Here is a 15,304-nt window from a genome sequence, read left to right on the forward strand (position 1 = left end):
TAAATAGAGGGCTCACCTACGAAGCATAAGGTTGTGAATTCTAGACCTGGTAAAGAGCTTTTTTTATTTATTGTTTTGTATTTTAAATTATATTTATAATATATTTATAATAATAATTTGATTATGCACTGAGGGGAGGAGCCGGACATCAGCTATGAGCTCTCTCTCTCTCTATCTCTCTCTTTTCTTTCTCTCTATCTTTCTCTCTCTCCTTTCTCTCCTTTCTCTCTCTCCTTTCTCTCTCCTTTCTTTCTCTCCTTTCTCTCTTTCTCCTTTCTCTCTCTCCTTTCTCTCTCTCTCCTTTAACTCTCTCCATTCCTTCTCTCCGTTCTCTCCTTTCTTTCTCTTCTTTCTGTTCTTTCTCCTCTTTCCCTTCTCTCTCTTTCTCTCTCTTCTTTCTCTCTCTCCTTTCTCTCTCCCCTTTCTTTCTCTCTCCTTTCTCTCTCTCTCCTTTCTCTCTCCTTACTGTCTCTCTCTCCTTTCTCTCTCTCCTTTCTTTATCTCCTTTCTTTCTCTCCTTTCTCTCTCTCTCCTTTCTTTCTCTCCTTTCCTTCTCTCCTTTCTCTCTCTCCTTTCTTTCTCTCCTTTCTCTCTCTCCTTTCTTTCTCTTCTTTCTCTACTTTCTCTTCTTTCTCTTCTTTCTCCTCTTTCTCTTTCTCTCTTCTTTCTCTCTCTTCTTTCTCTCTCTTTTCCTTTTGACTTTCTCTTCTTTCTCCTCTTTCACTTCTTTCTCTCTCTTCTTTCTCTTTTTCTCTCTCTTCTTTATCTCTCTCTCTCTCTCTTTTCTCTCTTTCTCTCTCTCTCTCTTCTTTCTCTCTTTCTCTCTCTCTCTTCTTTCTCTCTCTCTCTCTTCTTTCTCTCTTTCTCTCTCTTCTTTCTCTCTCTCTTCTTTTTCTCTCTCTTTCTCAGACCTGGCAATGATCACCTGATGCGGTCACCTGACGGAATCAGCTGACACTATAAGTTGAGGCCGGCTTTTTACCGCCCGACTGGCTAAACTATCAGCTGATGCTATCGGACAGGAGTCTGCACTGAAGTGTGTAGTTTGTTTTGGGGTTTTTTTGCACTGATGCATCAGCTGATTGTATAAAAGCCGTTTATACAATCAGTTGCTGTGTCATGTGATTCAGGCCCTTGAACCTGACACATCATCTGATCGCTTTGCCTTCCAGCAAACCGATCAGATGATATTGGATGGCACGGGACCTTTGACCCAGGATTACTGCGGAGGGGGGTTCTTTATTTTAATAAAGATGGAGTCACTAATTGTGTTGTGTTTTATTTATAATATATTATATATTATATAATATATAATATATAAATATTTTTTCTGTGTGCTGTGGTTCTTTTTATCGGTACTAGAAATTCATGGTGGCCATGTCTAATATTGGCGTGACACCATGAATTACGGGCTTAGGGCCAGTTGATAATATACAGCTAGCCCTAACCCCATTATTACCCAGCGAGCCACCCGTCACCAGGGCAGCTGGAAGAGTTGGATACAGCAACAGAAGATGACGCTTCTATGAAAGCGCCATTTTCTGGGGCGGCTGCGGACTGCAATTCGCAGCAGAGGGGCCCAGAAAGCTTAGGCCAACCTGTGCTGCAGATTCCAATCCCCAGCTGCCTAGTTGTACCTGGTTGGACACAAAAATATGGCAAAGCCCATGCTATTTGTTTTTTAATTATTTCATAAAAATCAAGAAATAAAAAAAGGGCTTTCCTATATTTTTGGTTTTTAGGCGGGTACAAATAGACAACTGGGGGGTGGGGGCAGCTCGTAGATGCCTGCTGTACCTGGCTAGCATACAAAAATATGGCGAAGCACACAAAAATTTTTGGGGGGCAAAAAACTCCTGCATACAGTCCGGGATGGAGTATGCTGAGACTTGTAGTTCTGCAGCTGCTGTCTGTCTGTATGGAGGAGAGCAGACAACAGCTGCAGAATGACAAGGCTCAGCATGCTCCATTCACTAGTGTATGCAGGAGAGCAGACAGCAGCTGCAGAACTACAAGGCTCAGCATACTCCATCCAGGACTGTATGCAGGAGTTTTTTGCCCACCAAAAAAATGACGTGGGCTTCGTCATAATTTTGTATGCTAGCCAGGTATAGCAGGCACCTATGGGCTGCCCGAAACCCCCAGCTGCCTATTTGTACCAGGCTGGGAACCAAAAATATAGGGAAGCCGTTTTTTTTAATTATTTCACTTATTTCATGAAATAATTAAAAAACAAATGACGTGGGCTTCGCCATATTTTTGTGTCCAGCCAGGTACAACTAGGCAGCTGGGGATTGCAATCCGCAGCACAGGTTAGCCCGAGGTTTCTGGGTGCCTCTGCTATGAATGGCAATCCGCAGCCGCCCTAGAAAATGGCGCTTTCATAGAAGCGCCATCCTCTGGCACTGTATCCAACTCTTCCAACAGCCCTGGAGCCGGGTGGCTTGCTGGGTAATCATGAGTTAATACTAGCTTTGTTTTACTAGCTAGTATTAAGCCAGAGATTCTTAATGTGAGGCAAGTTTGACCCGGCCGTTAAGAATCTCCAATAAAGGGTTAAAAAAGACACTACACAGAGAAAAAATACTTTAATAGAAATAAATACACAGACACATTAGAGACTCCATGTTTATTACTCCCTCTTATCCCTTCACTATCCTGCTTTTCTGTCTTCTTTTTCCTTCAACACATGCAGCTCTGCTACATCAGCAGCGCTGCATTGGAAGAAGACGGTGCTGCTTCCCGTGCAGTCTTTTCATTCCGTGAGTGATCAGTGGCTGCGTGCTGTTAGCGGTGACGTCACCACTGACAGGCGCGTTGCTATATTAACGGTGATCTCCATTATTGACCGGCTGCGGCAGCCGGTGAATAACGGAACGGGGAAGTAGACAGGGAACCCGACCGTGTGCCAGAGCATGTCGCCGATACATGGAGATACACAAACGATCACCGCGAACTGGATAGATGCACTGACAGGTCCTAGCATGACGTCAAAGCCATGTGACCAGTCTGTAGCAAATGACATAACAGACACGTGACTGGTCACATGCTATTTTGACGTCACGATAGGTCCTATCATCAGTGCTGGTTACCGGGAGGACGCAGCGATCATCGGAAGGAATAGCAGCAGGAGACAGAGTGCAGGACACATCGCTGGGCCGGTAAGTGCCATTGTTTGTTAACTGTATGTGTACATTTATAATGTGTTTTTATGTGTTTGTGATTGCCTCCCATTGTTTTTAATGGGGTTCGAGAGGTTCGTCGAACGGCTAGCCGTACTGAACTTAAGCATGGCGTCCGTTTGACGAACCTAATCGAACTTGAGCCTCTAGAGGCTCGCTCATCTCTATTAACGACCAGGGAAGTAACTTTACTGCCTAAAGTTCATTTGATTGCCATGGCCATAGCAACAGCTTTCAAATTATGTCCCCTGCTGTTTCTTACAGCAGAGGACCTTTGCTTGACCCCAGGGGGGTGGCATTGCCACCCCCTATCGACGATCGTTGTGATTGGCTGCTCAAATCTGAACCTCCAACAACATCGTTTGCACTGGTTTCGGCTAAAACAATGCCTGAACCAGTGCAATCCTGTGAGATCCTGCTATGAGGTACTGCAGCAGCTGCAGCCGATCATAGCAGGAGATCAAACATGGCGCCCCACATCCCCTACAGCACTAATTAAAGGAATCGTGCAATGATGCGCAATTGCTCTGATCAGCGTGCAGTGGGGCGGTCTGATGTGGAGGTGACCACCCTCCCTAGGCTTGTGTTGGTGTGGGAAGCCCTCCCCAAGCATTGTAGTACCACGCCGCCGCTGCTGCCTCCACCGCCACTGCTTCTTTCAAGTTGCCGCTTCTGTTCCCACTGTGAGTATTGCGTGCTCCCCTTGTAGCCCCTGCGCACTCCCATGATGGCCCCTGCACGCTCCCGTGATGGCCCCTGCCTGTGCCAATGTGCCCCCCGCCGCGATATGCCCCTCCGTGCATTCTGCTGAGCGCTGATCGGTGATGCAGATAACGTATCTGCATCCATGGTCAATTTTCGGTGACACTTTTCTTTTTACTATATCTTGCGTAGTTTTTTTTTAATCTCATCCGACCGTGCATCCTGCAGCGGGCGATCAGTGAAGCACGGCGTTTGTGCGTTTAAAAAGTCAAAAGGCGTTCCTTTTCTTCTAAGCCCTGCTGTGCACTCAAACAATTGATTTCCACCACATATGAAGTATCTGCATACTCAGGAAAAATTGCACAATCCATTTTTTCCTGATACTGTTGTAAAAAAGCTACGTGGTTGAAGCAAAAATTTTGTGGTAAAAAAAAATAATAATCATTTTCATGGTTCAACATTATCAACTTCCATGGAGCCCCTGGGAGTAAAAGGGGCTCACCAAACATCTAGATACATTTTTTGAGGGGTCTAGTTCCAAAACGGGGTTATTTGTGGTGGAGCTGCACTGCTTGGGCACCATAGGGGAACTCCAAATGTGACATGGCGTCCGCTAATGATTTCAACCAATTTTGCTGTGAAATGGTGTTTCTTCTCTTCTGAGCCCCACCGTGCGCCAAACAATTACTTTCCACCACATATGTGGTATCTGCGTACTCAGGAAAAATTGCACAATACGTTTTATAGTGCATTTTTTCCTGATACCCTTGTGAAAAAAAAGCTACCTGGTTCAAGTAACAGTTTTGTGGTAAAAAAAAATTTTTATTCATGACTCAACATTATCAACTTCTGTGGAGCCCCTTGGGGCTCACTAAACATCTAGATAAATTCCTTGAGGGGTCTAGTTTCCAAAATGGGGTTACTTGTGGGGGATCTCCATTGTTTAGGCACCTCAGGGGGTCTACAAATGCAACATCACGTCAGCTAATGAATCCAACCAATTTTGCTGTCAAATGGTGCTCCTTCCCTTCTGAGCCCCACTGTGCACCCAAACAATTACTTTCCACCACATGAGGTATCTGCATATTCAGGAGAAATTGCACAATACGTTTTATGGTGCATTTTTTCCTGATACCTGATTCCTGATATAAGCTACCTGGTTCAAGTAATAGTTTTGTGTTAAAAAAAATATATATATATTTTCACGGCTCAATGTTATCAACTTCTGTGAAGATCCCGGGGGTTCAAAAGGCTCACCAAACATCTAGGTACATTTATTAAGGGGTCTAGTTTCCAAAATGGAAAAGGAAGGATAACCCCGGCACACTACCACTCCCAAAAGGGCAATAATGCAATAGTTAATATGCAAATATCTTTTTATTGATCAGGTTTGTTCAGTATTCATTACGTGCATGTGCTTGGTCCAAAAAACAATTGACGTTTCAGCCGTTGGCCTTCGTCAGCATGGACTTTTATCTGATAGTACTAAAAATAACATAAATCAATATCACATATACATTCCAATAAAATGTACAATAATATCCAACACCACTATTATCAGTTGACAAGGATATTTAGACAAGGTAGAGATACCGTGAATCCAGTTAAAACAACATATCAAGAACAAGGGTATCATTAACAAAAGAAGGTCATATAAGTCAGAGATTTTAGTACAAGAAAAAGAAAAACATTTTTTATTATTATTAGTAAGGTTCCCACTAGGAGTGAAAAACGTGCGAGCGGCTGAGTAAATGAAAAAACCGACCATGCAAAAAGTCAAGAGAAGAATGGAATAAAAGGAAATGGAGATGACAAAAGAAAGAGACAAAAGGGAGAGAAAGAGAGTAGAGGGTAAATGGCAGAAGGAGGAAATAAAGAGCAGGGGGAGAGTGGGAGAAAGGTAAGAGCAAGGGCGCAGAAAGGTAATGTGGGGTCAACGTACAGGACACTCACCACGTAATTATATGTCAAAGTGAAGACATTCGGCTCTTAAGCCGCAATAAGACACTGTGGAGAGTATCTCAAATGACTTACACTATGGCTATGTGCGCACTTACCGGATTTTGCCGCGGATTTTCCGCGGATTTGCTGCATGTTTCGCTGCAGAAAATGTTCATAACATCTCTGCAGTGAATCACCAGCAAATCCTATGGAGAAAAAAAATCCTGTGCGCACTGGGCGGAATTTGACAGCTGCATGTTTTGCTGCGGGAATCCCGCAGCAAAAACAAGTGCATGTCACTTCTTTTCCGCACATCGCTGCGGGATTTCACTCCATTGACTCCAATGTTAATCATGAAATCCCGCAGGGAATAACGCAGGCAGCAAATTCTGTGCGGTTCACTGCGTTTTGCTGTGTTATTCCCTGCGGTATTTCGCGGTTTACCTTCGGTAATGTACATCGCTTGTCTGCGGTTTGCAGGGAAGTGATGTCATTACAGGAAGAGGAAGCCGTGCAGAGTAAACACACACACAGATCACACACACAGACATAGAACACATAGACACAGACACATAGAACACACATAGAAAGAAAACGGAAATATAGAAAACAAAGAACGTGGGCTCCGCTACATATTTACCTTCCAGCCGAGGTAAGCACACAGCGGCGGGCCGGTATTCTCAGGCTGGGGAGGGAGAGGGGCAGGGATAATGTCCCCCGCCTCACTCCCCCTCCCGCAGCCGAGAATATCAGCCGCAGCTGCCCCGGCACTGTCGCATGCATTATGCGGCACTACCGGCGTGTCCTCGGCTCTTCTTGCCACCGTGTAGCAGTGGTAGCAAGGTAATACAAGGGGTTAATGGTGGTGGGGGACCACCGCCATTAACTCCAGGCTTGATCATGGCAGCGTCTATGTGACAGCTGACATGATCAACCCATAAGTAAAGTGAATAAAACACAGACACCGAAAAATCCTTTATTTTAAATAAAACAAACAAGCCTCGTTCACCATTTTATTAACCCCCCCGAAACAAAGCTCCGGCGTAATCCACCGCTCCGGCGTAATCCACAGGTCCTGCGCTGCTTCCATCCAGCCGCAACTGTCACAGCGCTGAATGAAAGCAGCAGACAGCAGAGGTAATTACCGGTCATTTCCCACGGCCGGTAATGTGAACTCACTGCCGACCGTGGGAAATGCAGCGATCTGTCCTCTATCTATCCCTCTATCTATCCCTCTATCTGTCTGTCTATCTATCTATCCCTCTATCTATTCTTCTGTCTATCTACTATCTCAGAATTAAATGACTTTTTTTTTTTTCTTCAATGTGCTTTATTGCATTGAATGCAATAAAGCACATCCCAACCCGCACGCGGCAAAACCGCGGCAATACCGCGAATAATACCGCGGTAAAACCGCAGCAAACCGCGGCAAACCGCATGCGGTTTTCGGGTGCGGTTTCCCGTGGTTTTTTACCGTGGGTGCGGTAATCTTTGAGAGCATGCGGAATTTTCTCAAGAAAATTCCATTTCCCAGTGCGCACAAGGCCTATAATGGGAAAATACATGTTAGTACAGCTTGCCATGTATCAGTGCGATGTGTACATAGGTAATACATGCGAAGAGCTAAATACCTTTAATTTAATAGGTACTATCAGGTGATAAATGTATACTGCAGTAGGAGCAATGTTGCAGGTACTAGGACTTCATGCAGTAGTGAAAAGCGGAGAGGGGGAGGGGTTCCAAGACCTCAATAAAGAGAAACATATGTGTGTTGAAGGTTATCCTAAATATATAATGAGAATATACATAACACCATGGTAAAATATAAGGGAATACCTATGTGTCAAAAGTCTTCAATGAGACAGCGTATATTGGATCATATTATTATGCATGGCATACCACTTGACTCTGCTGTTGATAGATTCTACATGTGGAGAGAGAAAAAAAGTGGGATGTATGTCCAACATTAGATCTAGGTATGAAAGAACTGCATAGTAGAAAAATGTATGTTATGAAATCATCACACAATACTGCGGCCAAAAGACTATTACCTTTAGGAAGGCAGAAAAGACTGTGGACTGTGTCAGCTGTTAATCCTACCAGCATATGTGGGACAGTTGTGGATAATTCTACAACAGAAGTTAAAAGTTTGAGGTGGGATAAATGGACTGCAGAAAGAAGCAGACTAGAATTCAGCATTAGAGCACATTACCTATCTTAACAGGTCCAGGGAGGGAGTGAGGCCGGTATACCCGGTAGGAGAAAATGATCTTTCCTTAATCATGAGAGAGAGAGAGGAGACATAGAGTAGTTAAAAGCTGAGGATGTAACAAGGTTGCAGATAAGGGACAGACCGGTCGGTTGCCATAACTCACCTAACCACCGCTGGACATGTGTACTATGTGAAGGGTCCTGCACAGTGAGCTGCGTTCAGCGTGGAGCGTTTAAAAGGGATGTGGGCGGGTACCTGTATATCACTTCCTGTATGTGTTGTTGTAACTGGATTCACGGTATCTCTACCTTATCTAAATATCCTTGTCAACTGATAATAGTGGTGTTGGATATTATTGTACATTTTATTGGAATGTACAGTATATGTGATATTGATTTATGTTATTTTTACTACTATCAGATAAAAGTCCATGCTGACGAAGGCCTCCGGCCGAAACGTCAATTGTTTTTTGGACCAAGCACATGCACGTAATGAATACTGAACAAACCTGATCAATAAAAAAATATTTGCATGTTAACTATTGCATTATTGCCTTTTTGGGAGTGGTAGTGTGCCGGGGTTATCCTTCCTTTTGTATGTTTTTACCTCAGAGCACCTATCTACTCAGTGACGCGGAGCTTCTCCTTCGTTGTTGCTAGTTTTTTGGCTCTAGCTCCTTATCTCCCATTCCAACATCCATATTGACAAATGTCACAGTCAAATTTTTCCACTTTTTCTTATAATGACGAGGAAACCTCTTCTATAGTTTCCAAGGTAACCACGTCTAACCAATTCCTTGTGATACCTCCGGCAGAACTACGAGGTAGAGATTATGAGAAGGAATTACAAAGACGAGCAGCACTCGATCTTTATTTGGTGACATTAGCTGAATACCACCGTACAAAGAGGATACCCAGAGGCTTAAGAGTATCCCTCAGACCAACTCTCTTCTCTATCAATCCACTTTTTTGTGCCAAATTTGAAGAAATTCTGAATAAATGCTCAATGGACGTTATTACATTGATGATCGAGTATTTACAGAAGGAGATTCAACAGGTCTCTGAGAATATCGCATCTACTGAGGAACAACTGAAACAATCTCTATCGGCCTCAGACCTAGACCAACTAAAGACTCAAACTAACCACCCCATCACAAATTTTCGCACTAACCTGGAGACCAAAAAACGACATAAATTTCTTCGAGATCAAGAGGATTACGCCCAAGGCACAGTGTATAGATGGCGATCTGGGGAAAATTTCAGATTTCAGCGCCCCTACAGATTTGGAGGTTATACGTCCACAAGCGACTCGGATGGAGAATATGGAGCTTCCCGTCAGCAAGCGAGTTTTTTAGAACGCAGACCACCTACAAGAAGACCAGGCGGGGGCAGAGACCGACAACCCAACAATCAGGACGGTCGGATATGGACTCGATCACAGGTAATACCAACCTCGTTTTCAACATCTCGTCCTATAACTTATCCCCTGCGGAACACTTAGTGTTACAGAAGGGGTTATCATTCAGTCCCACCTCGAGGTATGACACCTTTCAGGTGGAACAAGAGTTAAATCAGTTTTTCAGAACGTTGAGATTGAAGGTACATTTCAATGCTAACAGTATGGGATCTGGGCCTTCGATGGGAGGTAATGTCTGTTTCAGTCCTAAAGAAATTGGTCTGACTATCACCAGCACATATATGCCGCCTAGACATTACCATCCTGTTGAGACCTTCATCTCATTGGTCTCTAAGGACGTTGATGAGTTGAATGCCAGGATACACAGAGGTGATTTTCACTTAAATCTTAATTTAAGTCTTGAGGAATCCAGGGCTATTAAGAGTCTGAAAGATAACACTAACATTATAATTAAGCCGGCGGATAAGGGTGGGGCTACGGTCATTCTAGATCATGACTATTATGTTAATGAAACTCTAGGCCAACAGTCCGACACTAGCACATATGAGCCTATATCTAGGGATCCCACAACTCTGATTTCCTCTTTGATTCAGGATATTTCTGCACATTACCTACGATTAGGTACCATTGATTCAAAATTGGCTAGCTTTTTACTGAACCCTCACCCAACTATACCTGTGTTTTACACGTTACCGAAAGTCCATAAAAATCTAACCCATCCACCGGGCAGGCCCATTGTGGCGTCTACAGATTCCATACTCTCCCCTTTAGCCAAGACCATAGAGAAAATACTATCACCTTTTGTACCGTCAATCACATCATACGTAAAGGACACCTCACATTTCTTGGATATTATCAAGGATCTACATTGCATCCCCACTAATGCATACCTCGTAACATTAGATGTCACCAGCCTATATACTAGTATTGCACATGATGAGGGCATTAATGCGGTACACTGGTTTCTTGATGAATTTATAACCCTGCCTAATAACAACAAGCAGTTTTGCCTTGATCTTCTTGATCTTGTATTAAAGAAAAATCATTTTATGTTCCAGGACCAATTCTACATGCAGCGCAAGGGGACCGCAATGGGTAGTAACATGGCGCCCCCTTACGCAAATATCTTCATGGCTTCCTTTGAGGATCGCTTCATCCATCCCAACTCACTTATCATCAAACATGCCTTGGTATGGCGGAGATATATTGATGATATCTTCATGATTTGGGATGGAGAGCTGAGTACTCTTCTTGAATTTTTTGCTGACCTCAATGGGTTCCTACCTGGGCTCACTTTCTCCATCCACTATGATAAGCACCAGATCAATTATCTGGATTGCATAGTCATTGTAGATGATGATGGGCTCTTGGTGACCGACATCTACATTAAACCCACCGATAGGAAAAGGCTCCTCTTCTATACCAGCAATCACCCTAAACACGTCAAGAAAGCCCTATCAATCTCACAGCATACACGGGTCGACAGACTAGTGAGTAAACCTGAAACCAAAATTATCCGACATAAGGAGATGAGTCAAAAGTTCGTGCAGAGGGGGTACCCACGGGAAATAGCTGATGTTACATGTTCCACATCTGATCGAAAAAAGGAATCACAAAATCAGGTACCATATATTACTACCTATCACCCCTTCCAACCCCTACTCAGAAAAATCATTTGCCAACACTGGCCCCTCCTAAAATCAGCATACCCCAAGATTGGGGCCTTTCACGATTTACCCCTCTTTTGCCACAAGAGATCTCCTAATCTGAGAAATCACCTTGTACGTGCTGACATTGGTTCCACCAAGACAGTCTCACGTCAAGTGTTCTTAGACACACAACAAAAAGGCACCTTCCCATGTTTGAGCTGTGCGCAATGTGCCAATGTCACAAAAGGCAATACTTTCACACATGCGAGAACTGGAAAGAAATTTCATATTAAGGGCTTTCACACGTGTGATAGTACTTACGTGGTCTATTACATCAAGTGCCCGTGCGGTCTCGGGTATGTTGGAGAGACTACCCAGCATATCCGGGACCGCATAAGTCGGCACAAATCTGATATCAGATGTGGTAACTCTTTGTTGCCCATCCCCCATCATTTTCTAACAGCAGGACACCAAATCTCCCAACTTAAATTCCAAGTCATCGATCATGTTGACACGATGCGTAGGGGAGGCAATAGGGTTAAACACCTGCGTGATAGGGAGGCTATGTGGATACACACTCTCGGTACACTTGAACCTTACGGTATGAACCGTAAATATGAGGCAGCCACCTAATGACCCCCACTTACTCTTATGTCTGATGTTGGCCTATATACTGTGGAACGATGGTGCTTCCATTTGTGTATATCTATGTATTTATATATATATGTATGTATATGTATGTGTATGTATTCTCCTATTTCTATATGTGAGCTAATTTCATAGGATCATGTACTAAAACAATGATTTATGTTATAACAGATCGGTGGTATTCACATATCTCTGAAGCCATGCATGCAAACATGTATTATCTACCCATGTACTTTATTCCCATACTGATATATGTCTCTCTCTTCCTTACAGAAATGCTAGTTATAATGGATAGCGAGCACTATCAATATCTCCATGGATAATTGCACCGCTCCTTATAACTCATAAGGCACCTTGGATAGATCACCAAGACTCCTAGTCACTACCACCCACGTAAACGGAGCTTTATGTATCCTCCCTAACGCTGGTCTCTCACTGTCACATGATCCCAGCCACTATGACGCTCTGCCAGTAGTTCGGGCCTGGAGCGCGCAGTGCGCATGCGCAGTGTGCGTTCCACACACCCGACTTCCTGCGTTCTACATACAGGAAGTGATATACAGGTACCCGCCCACACTTCCCTTTTAAACGCTCCACGCTGAACGCAGCTCACTGTGCAGGACCCTTCACATGGTACACATGTCCAGCGGTGGTTAGGTGAGTTATGGCAACCGACCGGTCTGTCCCTTATCTGCAACCTTGTTACATCCTCAGCTTTTAACTACTCTATGTCTCCTCTCTCTCTCTCATGATTAAGGAAAGATCATTTTCTCCTACCGGGTATACCGGCCTCACTCCCTCCCTGGACCTGTTAAGATAGGTAATGTGCTCTAATGCTGAATTCTAGTCTGCTTCTTTCTGCAGTCCATTTATCCCACCTCAAACTTTTAACTTCTGTTGTAGAATTATCCACAACTGTCCCACATATGCTGGTAGGATTAACAGCTGACACAGTCCACAGTCTTTTCTGCCTTCCTAAAGGTAATAGTCTTTTGGCCGCAGTATTGTGTGATGATTTCATAACATACATTTTTCTACTATGCAGTTCTTTCATGCCTAGATCTAATGTTGGACATACATCCCACTTTTTTCTCTCTCTACATGTAGAATCTATCAACAGCAGAGTCAAGTGGTATGCCATGCATAATAATATGATCCAATATACGCTGTCTCATTGAAGACTTTTGACACATAGGTATTCCCTTATATTTTACCATGGTGTTATGTATATTCTCATTATATATTTAGGATAACCTTCAACACACATATGTTTCTCTTCATTGAGGTCTTGGAACCCCTCCCCCTCTCCGCTTTTCACTACTGCATGAAGTCCTAGTACCTGCAACATTGCTCCTACTGCAGTATACATTTATCACCTGATAGTACCTATTAAATTACAGGTATTTAGCTCTTCGCATGTATTACCTATGTACACATCGCACTGATACATGGTAAGCTGTACTAACATGTATTTTTCCATTATAGTGTAAGTCATTTGAGAGACTCTCCACAGTGTCTTATTGCGGCTTAAGAGCCGAATGTCTTCACTTTGACATATAATTACGTGGTGAGTGTCCTGTACGTTGACCCCACATTACCTTTCTGCGCCCTTGCTCTTACCTTTCTCCCACTCTCCCCCTGCTCTTTATTTCCTCCTTCTGCCATTTACCCTCTACTCTCTTTCTCTCCCTTTTGTCTCTTTCTTTTGTCATCTCCATTTCCTTTTATTCCATTCTTCTCTTGACTTTTTGCATGGTCAGTTTTTCCATTTACTCAGCCGCTCGCATGTTTTTCACTCCTAGTGGGAACCTTACTTATAATAAAAAATGTTTTTCTTTTTCTTGTACTAAAAACTCTGACTTATATGACCTCCTTTTGTTAATGATACCCTTGTCCTTGATATGTTGTTGTAACTGGATTCACGGTATCTCTACCTTGTCTAAATATCCTTGTCAACTGATAATAGTGGTGTTGGATATTATTGTACATTTTATTGGAATGTATATGTGATATTGATTTATGTTATTTTTAGTACTATCAGATAAAAGTCCATGCTGACGAAGGCCTCCGGCCGAAACGTCAATTGTTTTTTGGACCAAGCACATGCACGTAATGAATACTGAACAAACCTGATCAATAAAAAAATATTTGCATATTAACTATTGCATTATTGCCTTTTTGGGAGTGGTAGTGTGCCGGGGTTATCCTTCCTTTTGTATGTTTTTACCTCAGAGCACCTATCTATTCAGTGACGCGGAGCTTCTCCTTCGTTGTTGCTAGTTTCCGAAATGGGGTAAATTGTGGGGGAGCTTCATTGTTTAGGCACCTCAAGGGGTCTCCAAACCCGACATAGCATCCACTAATGAGTCCGGCTAATTTTGCATTCAAAAATTTGAATGGCGCTCCTTCCCTTCAGAGCCCAGCTGTGCGCCCAAGCAGTTGATTTTTACCACATATTGGGGTATCGTCGTACTGAGGAAAAAATGCACGATACATTTTATGGTGCATTTTTTCCTGATACCCTTGTGCAAAAAATAAGCTACCTACTTGAAGCAACAGTTTTGTGGTAAAAAAAAAAATATGTTTTTACGGCTCAACGTTATAAACTTCTGTGAAGTCCCCAGGGGTTCAAGGTGCTCACCAAACATCTAGAAAAATTATTTGAGGGCTCTAGTTTCCAAAATGGGGTCACCTGTGGGGGAGCTCCATTGTTTAGGCATCTCAGGGGGTCTTTAAACCCGACATGGCGTCCGCTAATGAGTGTAGCTAATTTTGCGTTCAAAAATTCAAATGGCGCGCGTTCCCTTCCGAGCTCTGCCGTGCGCCCAAACAATTGATTTTTACCACATATGAGGTATCAGCGTACTCCGGAGAAATTGCACAATAAATTGTATGGTTCATTTTCTCTTTTCTGTCTTGTGAAAATGCAAAATGTTATGGCTAAATAACATTTTTATGTTAAAAAGTAAAATCTTCATTTTTTTTCTTCCACATTGCTTGGTTCCTGTGAAACACCTGAAGGGTTAATAAACTTCTTGGATGTGGTTTTGAGCAGTGTGAGGGGTGCAGTTTTTAGAATGGGGTCACTTTTGGGTATTTTCTGTCACCCAGGCCTCTTAAAGTCACCTCAAATGTGATGTGTAGAGATGAGCCCCCACCCCCCCCGTTTGAAGGCTCCGTTTGATGAACCGTTCGAAGAACCACTCGAACCCCATTGAAAACAATGGGAGGCAAACACAAAGCATTCTTCACATTACTTTAATTTGTGTAAAATTGTACTGCCATTCCTGGCTATGACCTACAGGAGGTGAATAACTATTTGTGTTCAATTGGTACCTCCTACAGAGCTGATCCCCCATGACCCTTCCTTTTCATTGTTTTCAGATAAAATGGTGGAGGCATGCGCAGAGAGCCAGCTCTCAGCCTGCTCCCTGCAAGCAGTGAGACTGAGGTTACTGCAGTTCACACTGTCCTCAGAGTTACTCGGGGAGTGTGGCTGCAGAATTCCCATTGAGGTCAATGCAACCACACTCCTCACATGGAGTGCCTGCTCT

The sequence above is a fragment of the Anomaloglossus baeobatrachus genome, chromosome 3, assembly GCF_048569485.1.
Source record: "Anomaloglossus baeobatrachus isolate aAnoBae1 chromosome 3, aAnoBae1.hap1, whole genome shotgun sequence".
In the NCBI taxonomy this organism is placed as follows: Eukaryota; Metazoa; Chordata; class Amphibia; order Anura; family Aromobatidae; genus Anomaloglossus; species Anomaloglossus baeobatrachus.